This window comes from Ranitomeya imitator, chromosome 4 (genome assembly GCF_032444005.1).
Source record: "Ranitomeya imitator isolate aRanImi1 chromosome 4, aRanImi1.pri, whole genome shotgun sequence".
NCBI lineage: Eukaryota > Metazoa > Chordata > Amphibia > Anura > Dendrobatidae > Ranitomeya > Ranitomeya imitator.
In genome coordinates, this window is record NC_091285.1 from 256,055,329 (window position 1) to 256,072,506 (window position 17,178).

The 17,178-nt window shown below is 39.5% G+C and overlaps 1 protein-coding gene across 14 annotated transcripts in view; it reads right to left on the reverse strand.

The window, feature by feature from the left end:
- Nucleotides 1–17,178, reverse strand: part of LOC138675902 (synaptotagmin-1) — a 1,081,934-nt gene that overhangs the window by 780,310 nt on the left and 284,446 nt on the right. For 7 of the 14 annotated variants that reach the window (XM_069764525.1, XM_069764521.1, XM_069764534.1 and 4 more), the window contains exons 3-4: nt 13,873–13,935; nt 649–737 (exon numbers count right to left, since the gene is read on the reverse strand). The gene's annotated coding sequence lies outside the window, so the exon portion shown is untranslated. The remainder of the gene's footprint in view (nt 1–648; nt 738–13,872; nt 13,936–17,178) is intronic. The other 7 variants (XM_069764529.1, XM_069764520.1, XM_069764524.1 and 4 more) reach the window with 1 other exon arrangement.

A 17,178-nucleotide genomic window follows, 5' to 3' on the forward strand; every position in this document is an offset into this window, starting at 1 on the left:
TATATACTATGTGGGCTGTTATGTGCTATATGGTCTGTGTTATATACTACGTGGCTGTGCTATATGCTACGTGGCTGTGCAATATACTATGTGGCTGTGCTATATACTACGTGGGCTGTTATATGCTATGTCGCTGTGCTATATACTATGTGGCTGTGCTATATAGTACATGGGTGTGCTATATGCTATGTGGGCTGTGTTATATGCTACGTGGCTGTGCTATATACTACATGGCTGTGTTATATACTAAGTGGCTGTGCTATATAATATGTGGGCTGTTATATGCTATGTGGCTGTGCTATATGCTATGTGGCTGTGTTATATACTACGTGGCTGTGCTATATGCTATGTGGGCTGTGTTTTATACTATGTGGCTGTGCTATATGCTACATGGGCTGTGCTATATGCTACGTGGGCTGTGTTACATGCTACGCGGCAGTGCTATATGCTACATGGGCTGTGCTATATGCTACGTGGGCTGTTATATGCTACGTTTACATTTACTGAACAAGTTCTGTTATACATTTTCTAGAATACCCGATGTGTTAGAATCGGGCCACCATCTAGTATATATATATATATATATATATATATATAGAGAGAGAGAGAGAGAGAGAGAGAGCCTATAATGCAAAGGAAATGTGTCACCTTTAACTTTAGGCCCTTTTAGCGATCATTTCATCTTCAACTTGCTTAAATGTTCACAGGATCAGGAGTTTCCAAACTTTTACATGCCACTGTAAATGACAGAGGATCCCTCATTAACAACAAGTGATGTTCACAATGCTCATCTCCTTCTCCCTTTATCACTTTTTTTCTGTACAGGTCACACAGAATTTGTAAAAAAAAAATCCTATTTTCAAGATAAAGATACACCCCTCCCAGAAATATAATACAACAGTCGCTGTGGCTTAAAACACATGATTAAGCTTGCAGCACATGCCTTGTATGTGCTTCATAAACAATTACAGTCTTTGAGCACAGAAATATCCAAAATACCCTTAAGTGGTGCTATTTCCCCTTTATTTCAAATTTGTTTGTTTTTTAAACTCCGACCTTGCTTCTGTTAAGAGTAAAAAACAAGATATTTTCATTAATACTGTTAGTGCTCATGATCCAGTAAGGTTTTTATATGTTCAGAATAAGCAGACCTTGCATTTAATCTGCTTAGCCAGCTTCATTTGGCTCTTTATGCTTACATCATCTGGCAGAACAATTATATAGCTGGACATATTAAGCCAGAACGTGTCAATCATGCAATGAGGCACATAATAATGTTAAAATCTTTTGAATAGTTCTTAGCTTTAATTTAATGATCATGTAGGTTGTAAACCGGTTTCTACACAGCTGTGTTCTCTATGAATTGGTACATTTTATGTTTTGGCATTAAAGGACAGCTGTACTTGTTTTACTCCATTATTCCATCATAGGTGACTGTTTATTCAGTACATTTTGTTATGGTAGATATCTGTATATTTATGTATTTTATTTATTTTATCGCTATTTTAACAGCAAACATGGGATATCAATATAGACTGTAATGATAATATACATAGTGCTATAGTTTACAATTAAAATAAACAGAGTTGTCATAATTGTCGTAATGTTTGATATGCATCAAAACCAATTAAAGTAAAAAGTACAGGGGAAGAGACATTTACTATGCACGTGCTGTAATATGACAATGAAAGATAGAAGTGACAGGGTAGTAGGTTATCTCTGAGTCTTAGAAAGTTTTTCCTTCAGGGTATGTGCACACGTCAAGAATCTTTGCAGAAATTTCCTGACGAAAAACTGACTTTTTCAGCAGGAAATCCGCATGCATTTTTCTTGCGTTTTTCTCGTGGTTTTTGTGCCGTTTTTGTGCTGATTTTTTTGCGTTTTTTTTTTCTGGAGCTTCCCAGTACATTAATAGTGGGAAATCTGCGATAATTCCGCAAAATTAATGAACATACTGCATTTTTTTCCACGATGTGTTTTTATCGCGGAAAAAAAACGCAATATGTGCACAAAATTGCGGAATGCATTAAAAAATGATGGGATGCTTAATGTATGCGTTTTTTAAGCGTTTTTGCCACGGAAAACTGCCGAAAAAATGCAAAAAATCTGCAACGTGTGCACATAGCCTGACATATAAAAAGAAGGCAGACCTGCACTCGCAAAAACAATTAAAAGATCTGTATGGTTTCATTAGAATGAAAATTCCCACATTAAAAATAACTGCCATGATCCAGGTCGGGGTTTGCTTCTTGCTATTCTTTCCCCTGCCTGGGTATGGTGGGGTTAACCTTTCCTTCCTCTCTTTAGTCCGTGGGTGGCTATTTATTGGTGCCATTTATGGTAGTATGTGTCAGTGATAGTTCCAGTTTCTGTCTTGAGCAGCTGACCCATATACGATAGTGATCCTCCTGCTTCTGACTACCCGTATTTGTGTCTGACCCGTTCCCGTTCCCTATCCCTGACTTAGTGTGTGTTTGGTGGTTCCCTACATTATATGACTCGGCTTGAATTCAGAACCCTGCCTCTTGCTTTCCGTCTCTGTTACTACATTTCCAGTCTGGCTTTGACTCTTTGGCTCCTTCCTTGACTACGTCTTCTGTCTCACGTTTTGGATCCCACTCCTGTCTGGTTCCTATTTCTGGCTTGTCTCTGACCACGAGCATTGCTGTGACCTCTGGTTCTTCGTCTTCCTGTTTTTTGCTGACTGGCCTGTCTGACTACTCTGCCACCTCCTAGTGGCGCTCCGCGCTTTGCACTGTGGTGCTACCTGTTTACCCATACCTACTCCCCCTGGTGGAGGTTGGGTGTAACTGCCTTGCAGTTGTATTACAGTAACATTTCAGTCTGTACCCCAGACTTTCCCCAGATAAATAAAAAAATATGAAAATGACAAAGTAACACAGCTGCAAAATAAAAAATGTTACACGTGCATGGTACTACATCAGTTGAGCATACAATAATCATGAAGGAACCAACATAAACTATGCAAAATGAAAAAGCATAAGTATGTCCAGGGCAAAACTCATAGAGTACTCTGAATGCATGGACTGTAAAAAAGATATAATACACTGGCTATAATGAGGAAGTGCAGTAAATGCTGGATTACAAGTAACCCATGTGAGATTAAAAGGCAAGTTAACTGGAAAATGAATCCAAAAAAGGAAACAAGACACTAACAAGAAGACAACAGCAAAGGTACCGTCCCACTCAGCAACTTTGCAACGAGAACGACAACGATCCGTGACGTTGCAGCGTCCTGGATAGTGATGTCGTTGTGTTTGACATGCAGCAGTGATCTGGATCCCGCTGTGCCATCGCTGGTCAGAACTAGAAGTCCAGAACTTTATTTCGTCGTCATTGTAGACAATGGTTGTAGACACTATGGTAGCAGAATTTCACCAGCCATTTTTTCCATTTAGAAGGCCTTTCAACTTGAAAAACAAATGCCATCTATGTCATCAGGTGTACTTGTGGTCTTGTCTTTGCAGCTGTATCTACCCAACACATATGTGACTTGATCTACAACACCATTTTCACCAAGCGAGCCATACTGTCGAGCAGATGAGCTTCCATGTTTTGGAAAATGGTCTAACATTTAGGAGAGGGGGAGACCACATAAAAAAATTAAAATACAGGAAGGCTCATTGGATAGACCACTTGCAGACGTTATATCCAAAATGTCTAAACCGGGAATATGAACTATCTAGTTTTTATTAATGAGTTTGGCTTATCTATTTATTAATATTTAGCTTGTTCTTCCACAATGATATGTTTATTGGCATTCATGAATTATTTTTAAATCCCTTACAAAACTGCTAGGACCTTTATACTGCTGGACTGTTTTTTGTGGATATTCACCTTTTATTTATTCATGTTTTTCATTTTTCCATTTCTCATTATTCCAACATGTATATCTCTTTTGCATTGCCATCCTTTTACTTTAAATTTGCCCTATATATCAACTTAAGTTATTGTAGTGAATATTTTCCGATTTTTTCCTATTGATTCCTGTTATTTCTATTGTGTTCTTTTATTTCCATCCTTTTCCACTCTTTTTTAAGATTCATAGTCTCTATATCTGGGCTTTACACATCCACGCATCCACTCTGGCACATGTCATGTCTGCCCAATACACTGGGTGGTATTTTCCCATTTATTCTTGTTATTTCTTTTATACTCTTTGATCTCCATTCCTTTAAACTTGTTTCTAAAGTTCATACTCTTTACTGTTGCATATCTGGGCTCTAGCATCCATGCCTCCTCTCTGGTGCGTACCATGTCTGCCCAATACACTGCATGCTTTTCCAACCCACGACACGTGAGTGATGAATCATCATTCTGAAGACAGCAGTTCCAGGCTCATACCATGCAAAGAGCATTATCTGGATGTCATGCCATGCAAAATGGCTACTTAATGCCAGTTTACCCAGTATATGTTAGAATACAGAGCCTCCATCTCTCAGCAGGAGGTGCTTGTCTATTTCACTTACTTTGCATATTTATTAATACAATACAATTCAGTTCTTTGTAGTCTGATGTATAGTAATATTTTTTTCCTGTCTCCTTTATTTCTTATTTTCTTTTTTCTTCTTGTTTCAGTTTACTTAGCTCTCTGTACTTTCACTCCAACATGGGCTAGTTTCAATCCAACATATACTATACTTCCTGATGATGTTTAGATTAGAACAGGCAAAAGAAGAACTTTTATTATGTCTAATATAAGAATCTTCTGTATATAATCTTTGTCTTTTTTAAATTATCATGTACTGTACATATGCACCTTTCATTTCCAGTATAACAATATGCAGACACGAGTGTATCAGCCAAAACTGCAAGAATTGCTATCCATGTAGCATAAGATAGACCGTTTCTGCTCAAGAGTTACAAGTAATAATTTGTAAATCCTTTGATGTACTTTCTGGTCCTTGATCTCAAATATTTGATTTTTTCCCTACCATGCAAATGATTAAAGCAAGAGATGCTCTTAAAGTAGAATTACAAAACCCTGAAATTACCTAGAGCAAACTTGTAAATTAATCCAATCACTCACTCTAATCCATGCAATAATAATATTCCCAGGGTTTTTAGCTTTATTAAAAAGACGTTTGGAAAATTAAACTTAAATGAAGTTTTAAAAATATGCTTCATACAAAATATTCTGTGATAAAGATACACATTTTTGTATTAGGTATGCTTTCATGCAAACAAATCAAATTTAACATCATTATACTTAATGAATGCTTTTGTCCATTATTAGAACAGAAGAGCTAGTGGAATCACAAGCATTCATCAATGAAGATGTATTCCACAAAGTGACACTTGTCAAAATTTTAGACTTGTTAGGGATTTATTAAGCTTCTTTTAGATTAATCAATTTAAAAGGGTGTTTCTTTACTTTAAATAATGTTAGTACCATCACAAATAATAATTAAAGAGGACCTGTTGGGTCTCCTGACATGTCTGTCTGTTTTGTGAATGCGAGACCCATCTACCTGTTTGGTATATATACACGATAGATAGATAGATAGATAGATAGATAGATAGATAGATAGATAGATAGATAGATAGATAGATAGATAGATAGAGAAATAAGAATTGAACATGTCACCAATTTTCTAAGTAAATATATTTCTAAAGGTACTATTGATAAAAAGTTCTTACTAGATGTTGGTAACATCCCTTCCAATCCACACAGGCAAAGAAATTAAACCATAGATGTCCATAAATTAAGTTATGTGTAATCATGAGAAATTACACATGGAAAAAGTATTGAACACGCTTACTGAAATTTAATACTTTTATAAAAGCCTTTGCTGGTGATGACAGTTTCAAGATGCCTCTTGTATGGAGAAACGAGCCACGTGCATCGCTTGTGTGTGATTTTGACTCATTCCACCACACTAACAACCTTCAAATCCTGAAAGTTCTGTGGGCTCGTTCTATGAACTCTGAGCTTTAGTTTCTTCAATACATTTTGGATTGGATTCAGGTCACGTGATTGGCTGGGTCATTCTAGCAGCTTTGTTTTCTTTCTCTGATACCAATTGACAGTTTCCTCGGCTAAGTGTTTGGGAATCATTGTTTTGCTGAAATGTCCACCCTCAGTATATCTTCCTCATCCTGGTATATAGCAGCAGAGTTTTATCAAGAATGTCTTGATACATTTATCCATTCATCCATTGTTCAACTATATGATGTTTTCCAGTGTCATGTGCTGAAAAACATCCCCAAACTATGATGTTCTTACCTCCAAACTTCACTGTTGGTATGGTGTTTTTGGGTTGCATTTAGCCTCCAAACATGATGGGTATTATGGTATTCAAAGAGTTCAATTTTGGTCTAATCTAACCAGACTATATTCTACCAATATTTCACAGGCTCATCTAAATGTTGTTGAGCAAAGTTTAAATGCTCTTGAACATGCTTTTTATTCAGCAATGCCGTCTTGCGTTGTGACCGTGCATACAGTCCATAGAGGTTGAGTGCATTAGTTATAGATTTCTTTGAAACAATTGAACCTGCTAATTCCAGGTCTTTCTGTAGCTCTTCACAGGTGGTCCTTGGATCTTGGACAACTCTTCTGATAATTGTTTTTATGACTCTGAAATATTGTGGGAACACCTGTTTGCGGCTGGTTTATGATCAAATATTGTTCTTTTCACTTCTGGATTATGGTTCTAACAGTGCTCACGGGAGCTGTAATGCTGTTGCAGTGCAGTATAGCACAACCTCCACCAGGGGATGCTAGTGAGGGAAGAGAGGTTGTATACACAGTGTAACACCACTGGGCAGCAGCACCAGATGCCATCAAGTGATGAAGGAGTAGTCAGACGAGCCAAATCAGAAACAGTCGGGAACAGAGGTAGCAGAGGTCCCATCAATACATGTAGTCAAATACAAGCCTGAAGTCAGAGCCCGATGTGAGCAGAGATAATTGAGATGTGGGACAGTCAAACAGGTCAGAAGACAAGCAGGGTCACATACCTAGAGGTCCAAGCACAGGGAGTGAACACTAATACAAGCGGGGTGGCAGGATGGCAGGAAAGGGAAGTCACTGGAACAGAGTAAATGGGCAGAGGACAAAAACACGGTATTAAGGGGTCAGCTTCTCTAGGCTGGGAGCATGAATTATCGCTGACATTGGTCTGCAGGCCAAGGCAAACTGAAATAGCCACACATAAAGCAAAACGAGGCAGAGAAGGTTAACCCCCGCATGACCAGACCAGGGAGAGAATAACAAGAAACAAATCCTGGCCTGGACCATGACAGGAGCCTTCAGTAATCTAGAAATTCTTCTGTAACCAATGTCATTAGTATGTTTTGCAACAATAAGGTTGCAAAGATCTTGAGACAGCTCACTCGTTTTTCCCATCATGAAATGCTACTCGTGATGCATCTTGGTAATGAGACACCTTTTTATAGGTAACATAGTAACATAGTTATTGAAGGTTGAAGGAAGACTTTAAGTCCATCTTGTTCAACCCATAGCCTAACCTAACATGCCCTAACATGTTGATCCAGAGGAAGGCAAAAAAAAACAATGTGGCAAACAGTGAGCTACACATTGGGGAAAAAAATTCCTTCCTGACCCCACATACGGCAATCAAACTGGTTCCCTGGATCAACGCCCTATCAAGGAAACTAGTGTATATAACATGTAACATTATACTTTTCAAGAAAAGCATCCAGTTCCCTCTTAAATTTTAGTAATGAATCACTCATTACAACATCATACGGCAGAGAGTTCCATAGTCTCACTGCTCTTACAGTAAAGAATCCACGTCTGTGATTATGCTTAAACCTTCTTTCCTCCAGATGTAGAGGATGCCCTCTTGTCCCCGTCTTAAGTCTACAAGTGAAAAGGTCATTAGAAAGGTCTCTGTACTGTCCCCTCATATATTTATACATTAAAATAAGATCACCCCATAGCCTTCATTTTTCCAAACTAAATAACCCCAAGTGTAATAACCTTTCATGGTATTACAGACCCTCCAGTCCTCTAATAACCTTGGTCACTCTAATCCGCATCAGCTCTAGTTCAGCTATGTTTTTCTTGTACACCAGAGACAAGAACTGTGCACAGTATTCTGAGTGTGGTCGCACAAGTGACTTGTACAGAGGTAAAATTATGTTCTCCTCATGAGCATCTATGCCTCTTTTAATGCATCCCATTATTTTATTTGCCTTTGCAGCAGCTGCCTGACACTGGCCACTAAATGTGAGCTTGTCTTCCACCCATACACTCAGGTCTTTTTCATTGACAGTTTTGCCCAGTGTTTTACAATTAAACACATAATTGTACATCTTATTTGCTCTTCCCAAGTGCATGAGGTTACATTTATCCCCATTAAAGCTCATTAGCCATTTATCAGCTCAAGCTTCTAGTTTACATAAATCCTTCTTTAATATAAAATTGTCCTCCTCTGTATTGATTACCCTGCAGAATTTAGTGTTATCTGAAAGTATTGAAATACTACTCTGTATGCCCCTACAAGGTCATTAATATGCTAAAAAGAATAGGGCCCAATATTTATCAGAGGAGTGAGAAATGGGGTCCCCCGAGTCCCTCCCCCAGTACCTCTGGTGTCCCTGGACTCTCCTGCTTTCCCCGGTCCTGTCCCCTGGCCGCTGGCATCTACTTCTGGGAAGAAAATGGCAGACACATGCGCAGTGTGCCCGCCAAGATCTGCCGGCCAGCACTTGCCAACAATAGGAAATTTTTCCTATTGGTTCATTTTGATCACTGTGATAGACCCTATCACAGTGATCAAAATAAAAAGTTAGGTAAAAATAATGAAATAAAAATATACATTTATTTCCATTTTTCCATTAGGGTTAGGGCTGGGCTAAAGCTAGGGTTAGGGTTAGGGGTGATGGCTAGGTTAGCGTTGGGCTAGGGTTGGGCTAGGATTAGAGTTGGGGCTAGGGTTAGGTTTGAGGTTAGGGTTATGGTTGTGGTTATGGTTGGTATTACGGTTATGGTTGGGATTAGAATTAGCCATGTGTTAGGTTAGGGTTGTGGTTAGGGTTATGGTTAGGGTTGGGATTAGGGTTAGGGGGTGTTAGAGATAGGGTTGGAGTTAGAATTCGGGGTTCCACTGTTTAGGTACATCAGGGGGTGTCCAAACACGACATGGCAATTCCAGACAATTTTGCGTTCAAAAAGTCAAATGGTGCTCCCTTCCTTCATATGGGGCATCGTCATACTCAGGAGAAATTGCACAAAACATTTTGTGGTCCATTTTCTCATGCTATCCTTGTGAAAATAAAAAAAAATTGTTCTAAAGTAAATTTTTTGTGAATAAATGCTCATTTTTTTCTTCCACATTTCTTTAGCTCTCGTGAAGCACCTGAAGAGTTAATAAACTTCTTGAATGTGGTTTTGCGCACCTTGAGGGGTTTCAGTTTTTAGAATGGTGTCACTTCTGGGTATTTTCTGTTATATTGACCTTCCAAACTCACTTCAAATGCCATAAGGGAGGCATCTGACTGTCTTCAAGTGTACCCAGACAAATTAATGCTTTGAAGATATTTTGAAAGCAAAACATGGTCACACCAAATATTGACCCCCTGTTGGAAAGTAGATCACCCAAGGAGCTTATCTAGATGTGTGGTGAGCACTTTGAACGCCCAAGTGCTTCACAGAAGTTTATTATGTAGAGCCGTGAAAATAAGAAAAACATTTCCACAAAAATGATTTTTTAGCCCGCAATTTTTTATTTTCCCAAGGGTAACAGGAGAAACTGGACCCCAAAAGTTGTTGTTCAATTTGTCCTGAGTACACTGATGCCATATATGTGGGGATAAATCACTGCTTGGGTGCATGGCAGAGCTCAGTATGGAGCAAGCAACATTTGACTTTTTGAATGCAAAATTCGCTGCAATCAATGGTGGAGCCATGTCGCGTTTGGAGAGCCCCAATGTACCTAAACAGTGGAAACCCCCAATTCTAACTCCAACCCTAACCCCAACACACCCCTAACCCTAATCTCAATCCTATCCATAATCCTAATCACAACCCTAACCTCAACAAACCCCTAACACAAATCCCAGCCCTAACCATAACCCTAATCAAAACCCTAACCCAACACACCCCTAACCCTAATCCCAACGCTAACCATAACCCTCATCAAAACCATAACCCCAACACACCCCTAACCCTAATCCCAACCCTAACCACAAACCTAACCCTAATCCCAGCCCAATCCCAATAAACCCCTAACCCTAATGCCAACCCTTACCATAACCCTAATCCCAAACCTAACCCTAATCCAAACCCTAACCCTAATCCAAACTCTAACCCTAACCTTAATCCCAACTCTAATCCTAACTTTTAGCCCCAAACCTAGCCCTTACCTTAACCCTAACTTTAGCCCCAACCCTAACCCTAACTTTAGCCTAACTCACTTTAGCCTTTAATTGGAAAATGGAAATAAATACATTTTCTTTATTTTATTATTTTTCCCTAACTAAGAGGGTGATAAAGGGGGGGTTATTTACTATTTTTATTTATTTTGATCACTGTGATAGAGTCTATCATGGTGACCAAAATGAACCAATAGGAACAATCTTCCTATTGTTGCTGGGTGCCGTCCGGCAGATCTCGCTGGGTGTACTGCGCACGCACCCACCATTTTCTCCCAGAAGAAGAAGTCAGAGGCACTGGGGACTTCAGGGGGCGATTGAGGGACAATGGAGGTACGGGGGTATCGGGACTCTATTTCTCGCTCCTCTGATGTGCGATCACATCAGAGGAGAGAGAAATTAAATGGCACATCAAACTTTTTTTGTGGCCGCCGTTACACGTTTTAGTAATGGCGATCGCAAAAAAAACCCCCAATCATGTTCTTTGGGGTCTAGGCTACCCCCTGCAGCCGAGACCCCAAGATCTCCTGGGTGCCGGCTGGCAAATGCGGCGCACTACCCATGCGCCTGCCATTTTCTTCCCAGAAAATGGCGGTGCTGATGTGGGAGATGCACAAGGGCCGAGGTTAACCAAGAGGTACCGGGGGGATTGTGAACCCTATTTCTCTGTCCTCTGATGTACGATCACATTGGAGGACAAAGAAATTAAATGGCAAATCGAGCTTTTTTGCAGTTAAATGGTTAATTACCGGTGATCACAACTTGGGGGTCGGTAAAAACGGACTCGAATCACGTTATCTTTGGCTTTGGTCTCGGCTACCCCCGGCAGTGGAGACCCCGGAGAAAATCCGACTCTGGGGGGCGCTATACACTTTTTCCACAGCGCCATTAACGGTGCTCTGGTTTAAGTACCCTTAACTAATGCCGTTAAAAGGCATATGGAGGTGGTTAAGGGGTTAAAAGATCATTGACACCAAATATATATATAAATGCATATATACCATATATTCTTTACCAGAAGCATTAACCAGTGCAGTTTTCATAGACAAATATCTGGAATAGTAGGATATCCTGTACTGTTAAGTGTTCCCTGAAAAGTGGTACCTTGGAAATGTATTTTAAATAATTCCCCTTGAAATAATAAATAATAATAATTTTATTTAGATAGCGCCAACATATTCCGCAGCGCTTTACAAATTATAGAGGGGACTTGTACAGACAATAGACATTACAGCATAACAGAAATCACAGTTCAAAATAGATACCAAGAGGAATGAGGGCCCTGTTTGCAAGCTTACAAACTATAAAGCAAAGGGGAGACATAAGAGGTGAAATGCTGAAAATTCTTAAAAGGTACTTTAAGGTGGTTACTAGGTATGATTTTCATCGCATTTGGATGTTTCGCCCCTAGCAGTTCGCCCCCAGCAGTTTGCCCCGGGTACATTTACTTCACCTGTGGGAAGTTATACCATCCAGCTGCCATACCATCACCCCAGAGGACCCCTATAAGCAGCGTCGGTCCCTACTGACCGAATACCACAGGTGGCGTCACGAACAAACTTTATTCTTAACCCCTTAATGACCGCCAATATGTCTTTTAACTGACCTGAGATATAAGAGAATAGCCTTCCCATACAGATGACAATCCAGCATCTGTTGGTTGTACACTATAGCTGACAACTTGCTGTATCAGCCACGATCAGTATTTGCGCCTTCTAAATCTGTTTAACCCCTTAGATGCTGCTGTCAATAGTGACTACATCATTATAAATGGTTAACAGAGTGTGGGGGCTTCTTCTGTATCCCAATTGGTGCCCTCAGATCATGATTTTGTTGTCCTGATGTTTGCGATGGCAATTCATGACCAAATAGCGGCCTTAGAGTCTGACGGCTATAGTAATCTGTTTAGAAGTTAGCAACATTTAGGTGGTAAAAATACACATTTTCATTTCTGTCATGCCACTTTGCATTAATTCCTGTAAAGCACCTGAAGGGTTAATAAACTACCTGACAGCAGTTTTCAATATGTTTAGGGGTGCTGTTTTTAAAATGGTATCACGTTTGGGGGTTTCCCAATATATGGGACCCCTAAAGTCACTTCAAACATGGATAAGTCCCTAAAAAAATAAATGTGGTAAATTTCTTTGAAAAAATGAAAAATTGCTGCTACATTTTTAAACCTCCTAAAATGCTCACAAAATAAAAGAACATTTTACAAATGGTGCTGATATAAAGCAGACATGTGGGAAATGTTATTTATTAATGGTTTGCTGTTGTATGACTATCTGGATTAAAGGGATAATCATTCAAATTTAGAAAATTGCTAATTTTTTAACATTTTTCTCAAATTTTTTATATTTTTTATAAATAAACACAAAAAATGTTGAACTAAATTTACCATTATCATAAAGTATAATGTGTCACGAAAAAACAATCTCAAAATCACTAGGATTTGTTGAAGCGTTGCAGAGTTATTACCACATAAAGTGACACTGGTCAGATTTCAAAAATTTGGCTCGGTCACTAAGGGGTTAAACTGCCTTTAAAGACCTTTCCTTCACTTGGGTGCCCAGTGCCACGGACTGGGTCGCAGCCACCGTGACGTCTCCTTTAAGTACCGGACCTGGTACCGAGTACCCCACTGCCTTGGCGGGTGACTCAACTTGGCGTCACAAACAGGATTTACCCAGGGGCGAACTTCTGGGTGCGAACTGATGGGGTGAACTGCTGGGGGCAAAACATCCTATAACCGATTTTGATTGCATAGTTACCAATGAAACAAAACAGTTGAGCTACTCAACTAAACATAATAAAAATTGACTAGCAAGTATGCAATTAAATTCCCATAAAAAATAATCTTGGCTACAATGCTGTACAGGAAAAAAGAAAGAGAAAAAAGGTAAAAAAGGGAAGGAAGAAAATGAGGAAAAGAAGGAAAAGAAGTATAAAGAGTATGAAAAAAATAGAAGAAAGAAAAGAGAAGAAGAAGAAGAGAAGAAAAAACAAAAGAAGACGATGTAGAAGAGCTTTAAAATTTAGGCAACTTTGAGGAACATTTTTACTTGTTCCAAATGGCAATTTTCTAGCACAAGTCCTGATTTCATCAATCAAACATCTTAAAAATGAAATTAAATACACTTATTTAACCAATAGTCTTTAGGATGATCTTACAGATGGTCTTGTGGATGAATGAATATAAATCCTTACTGCCGTGTTCTTGCCAGTATTTCTTATTGGGCCCTTCAAGCTATAATACATTTTGGCATTAGTTGAATTAAGCAAGCTGAATATGATATTGTTAATTTGACACTATCTGGCTCAAAATTTTGAAAACAAAATATTGAAAAATGGCAAGTGGGGAGCCCTTTTTTCAATGCAACCAGAAGCCCTATTTAAAAAAAAACTGTGTGAGCCACGTCCGTATTAATAGAAAAATGTACAACAAACATATATAAATGTGATGGTAAGGTATATAAATATTTTTACAAAAGCATTAATGATACTCACTTCAAGAACTGTATGTTGCTTCAGGTACCTAACCCAAAGTGTGGCTTTGCTCTTTAATTAGACCTAAAAAGAAAACAGTGTGCAAATGTTACTAATCGAATCCACTGCATTTCTTATTCAAAATCATTCCAACAATTCTCCACATTGTGACTAGACCATAGAGAGGAAAGCATCCATCCATGGAGGATCGTGTTCAGACTCAAATTTTATGAAATGTGCAATATCATGTGAGTCCGAAGATCCTGTGACTCAATTTTCTGAAGACTCAGTGACTGTGCTAATAGCGTTGGGCGCAGCACATAATGCCCTGCAGCAAACAGTTTTCATGATCTGGCCAAGACAACCAATACCAAAGATAGGGTTCAGTCCATAAACACCATTTCATGCTTATATTGTGTAGGGATAGGAGCTCTAAGAACACAGCATAGGGATAGAAAAAGACCTAAGTAATTGTGTTGTGCTACATCAATGCTGATGTACCAGATTAAAAATGGGAGTAATAATCTCAGTCTGTGAATACTAATCCAAAGATTCAAGTGATATATGGGGAACTGCTGCATGATGTAGAGTTAGGCTATATTCACATGTCCAGTAGTGATCCGTTAGATTGAAACCAGCAGCATTCAGTTGGCAAAAAAGTTGTGCAGACACAACTTTTTGTTTTTTTTCTAAATAACTTATCTCTGCTGGATCCATTTTTAACATTGTGGTCTATGGAAAATGGATCCATTAATTAGCCATCTATTTTTCTTTCATTTGTAATGAATCTGTTTTTAGCTTACGGGATCCAGTGGGAGAAATTTAAAGAAAAAAATACAGCATTCCACCTCATGTCAATGGTTTGTACCTGGTCCTTTTAAAGGAGGAGGAATTAAAGTAAAATATGTAAATATTTATAAATAAATTATTACAGTAAATTGAGATATTTAAATGTGTAAGTCTGTTTTGCCACACCTGAGTAAATTGTCAATTTGGATATGTAAATTGCCTCTTCAGAGAAAAAGAGGACTTGAACTCTATAGCGCCACCTGTTGGAAGTCAATTTGGAGACATTTACATGAAACACAAATATTACAAGGAGGCTGTTGTTGAATTTTTTTTTTCGTCGTTATGTGAACCTTGCCAGTTCCTAGCAGTCCCTGCATTTTGTCAAATTTTTCCTGGGTTGATTGCAAACAAATCTTAGAAACAAATTAAACTTTATTCTTATATGCAAACTGTATGCTAAACCTAAACATGACATGGGCAACGGATGTGTTAGGGAGATAGAAAATAAAGCTAATTGCATGGAAAAAACAAATGAAACTTTATCCTTGTATAGAAAATGTATGCTAAATACAAATGTGGCATGGACAGTGGATGTGTTAGGGAGATAAAAAAAGATTATATTACAGATAAGAATATGTTAGCCATTAGCCGTAACAACACCACCAATGAACGGCTACAATCATCTCAGCAGTAACTGTGCCAAATGCAGGTCACAGTTTGCCTCATCTGCCACTGTCAAGCATATTAATGGGAGTGGAGAGTGTATTGAAGTGTATGTCCCATCACTCATCTCAATCACAGCAGTATTATGTAGCCTCTGACAGTGATACCATCAGTTGAACTCAGTGTTTTGCTAATTTCACCCTTTTCACCACTAAAACAACTTAGCAGGCTTGGATTTAGGGAGCCCAAGGGGCCCGGGCCCTGGGCCACCCACCAATATAGGGATAAATATCTCAAAACATGTAAAATACACGTCTCAATGCTGTGAACCGTTTCTAATGATAAGGAACATTTAACAAAAGAGAAACTATTGAAAGTGTAGGGACCTGACTATGGTCCTACATCTCAGTGGCTGCTGCAGAGCGGCAGAGTCATGGCATCTGACCTGCGTCAGCATCCACTGACCTGGCTAGCCTATCCAGACTTCCTTAGTACCCTCCCTGTACCTAATGCTTAGCTTAGGGCATGCGGCAGCCTTCTCCGATCCCAACAATAGCTTCTAGGCGCTACCTATTCAGCTATATGATCATTCCCTTGGATAAGATCAGATGAGAGTTTGTTCAGCTACCTTTGAAGAAGGAGGCGGAGCCACAATATTGGTACGAGAAGATTATTCTCCACCGCGGAACGCGGCAGGATTTCACTCTGGATCTTCAGTCACTGAAGATCCAGAGGTAAAGTGGTTTAGTCTTCACAGTGTCGTGGTGGGTGAGTATGATCTCTGTCTGTGTGTGTGTGTGTTCGTGTCTGTCTGTGTTGAGACTACTGAGATATCTCTAAGAATATATCTAATTTTGATGGATTGGTAACAATCTGCATTGGTGAGCGTTCCTTCTCAAAACTCAAATTAGTTGAAAACCGATTAAGGACATCCATGAAGAAGGAACGACTTGTAAATTTGGCTATCATGAGCATCGAGTTAGATATACTGTGTCAATTGGACTTTAGTAACATCATTAGTGATTTTGCAGCACGAAAATCAAGGAAAGTGCCTGGATTGTAAAAAATGACTGATTTTACCTGAATTATTCTGCGTAAATGATTTTTGTAAATAAACGGGTTTGTTTTCACTTTGTGTTTTTGCATTACATATTGCAATACCTTGAAAAATGGGCCTCCCTCCAAAATGGGCCCAGGGCCACCCACCTCTTAAACCGGCCCTGCAACTTAGTGTTGTACAATTTCAGGACAAGATCTGAATCTGAGCATGTGCCGCCCCCAGCGGCCATTTTTCCGGAGGCCAAAGCATCGCAGCAATGGAGCTGCCGGGGCCTCCGGGCTTTGAGGAAATGCCAGAGGAGCCCTGACTCTGCACTAAGATATGCCACCACCCCACAGCACAGAGCCCTGACGCTGCACGAAGAGGAGCCACCGCCCCACAGCACAGCACCCACGTGGCACAAAGAGGAGCAGCCGCCACTGCTCCCCAGCACAGAGACCCCACGCTGCAGCTACAATGAGGTAATGGGGGATACTCTACTCACACTTTCCTGTGAGGCGCCCCCACTTTGTCATCGGGACCACTCCCCCCACCCACCATATACACATTGGTGTCTGCACCCGGCGTACTAGACAACACCCGGCATATAAGACGACCCCTGACTTTTAAGATTTTCAGGGGTTAAAAAGTCGTCTTATACACCGGAAAATACGGTACTTCTTTGTATGCAAAAGTGTTAAGCTCTTGACAGTACCCAAACAGGGATATTTTTTTGCACTCAACTTTGTGAAAAGTCTAATGTTTCTTATATTTCTGTGTATAAAACATCAGGAAAGAAAGCATCTGCCCCCAAAAGGGGTAATTTTTGGACCTTT